Genomic DNA, 1,500 nt, shown 5'->3' with positions numbered 1-1,500 from the left:
AGAGGACTTCATGGCGGGGCCTCGACTGCATCCAGTAGGCACCCGAGAGAGGCGCCGTTAAATTTGGGGGCAGCATGTTTCCTCCCTTTGGCAGCCATGACTTTGCAGCAGCCTCCGATGCCTTAGCGAGAGCTAACTCCGTGCAGGGGCCCCCTTTAAATATGGCGTCCGGGTTACTGAAGGCCTGAGGTGACAGCGGAGCAGGCAAATCCCGCCCTCCGGGGATCTGGCGTGTTTCCTGCGAATGCATTGTTAATGAGGCGGGAAGCGCCAGGGAATGGAAGGATACGGCGTGAAAAGCCGCCATTGCAGCCGGCGGTCAAAACATCCTTTTTCCCCGCCTGCCACTGCATTTTGTGCACATCTGGGACGATTCCGCCCAGTGCCTTCCATCTTCTGCCACATTTTGTCTGCAGGTGTCCCCTTGTCGTGGGCATATGGACGTCCAACAGGTCGTGACCCTGGTCCCCATGAAGCGCCCTCTCCCTCACTAAGCTGCTTTCAAGATGAAGGCCTCCCATTGGCCCACCAACTTCGAGAGCCCACCCGCCAACCTTGATTGGACAGCGCCAACCCTCTCACCACTAATTGGCCACCCCAGAATAAGAGTGCAGGCTTCTGACCCCCCGCCACATTGGAGCCTGAGGCTGTGAGAAAACAAGTTCTCCCTTTAAGATTTTGACCCATTAAATCAAAAATTTTGAGTTTATAATATTTATTGGGAGTTGACCTATTTTACATTTTCAAGGGGTACAATGAGATGGGGTTCGAGGGGCATATAAAGCACTTCAAAGTTGATTGTAGGCATTGCTGTCATAGTCAGTCGGTCAGGTTGCACTATAGTAAGTGACCGCCCGTTCAAGGTACTGAGACAAAGTGATGGAAGTAAACTCCCTGGTGGACAGCAGCCCAGCTAATATAGTTTTAGAAAATAAGGGGGGCAAAACTATACTGTATGATGATGTAAACAGTTGAGTACATTAAGTTCGCAAACCTATCCAAAGCTCAATCCCAATTCATTTTACAGCTATTACATTGTACAACCCTACAGTCACGGATGGCCCTAACATATGAGCGCAGGAACAAGGAGCAGCTGTAGGCCATTCAGCCCCTCGAGCCTGCTCCGCCATTTAATAAGATCATGGCTGATCTGACAGTAACCCAAAATCTGCACCTCGCCTCCCACCGATAACCTATCATCCTCTCCTGCTTACCAAGAGCTGTGGGATCGCTTACCCCAGTCTATCATTTGCTGCTTATGTTGTTTGGCATGCAAGTAGCCCTGTGTTGGAGCTTCACCAGGCTGACACCTCATTTTTAGGTATGCCTGGTGCTACTCCTGGCATGCTCTCCTGCACTCTTCATTGAACCAGGGTTGATCCCCTGGCTTGGTGGTAATGGTAGCGTGGGGCGGGGTATGCCGGGCCATGAGGTTACAGATTGTTAAAAAGCAAAACACTGCAGATGCTAGAAATCTGAAATAAAAACAGAAAGTGCTGG

The sequence above is a fragment of the Cetorhinus maximus genome, chromosome 28 (assembly GCF_964194155.1).
Source record: "Cetorhinus maximus chromosome 28, sCetMax3.hap1.1, whole genome shotgun sequence".
Taxonomy (NCBI): domain Eukaryota; kingdom Metazoa; phylum Chordata; class Chondrichthyes; order Lamniformes; family Cetorhinidae; genus Cetorhinus; species Cetorhinus maximus.
Note: the sequence above shows the minus strand (reverse complement) of the source record.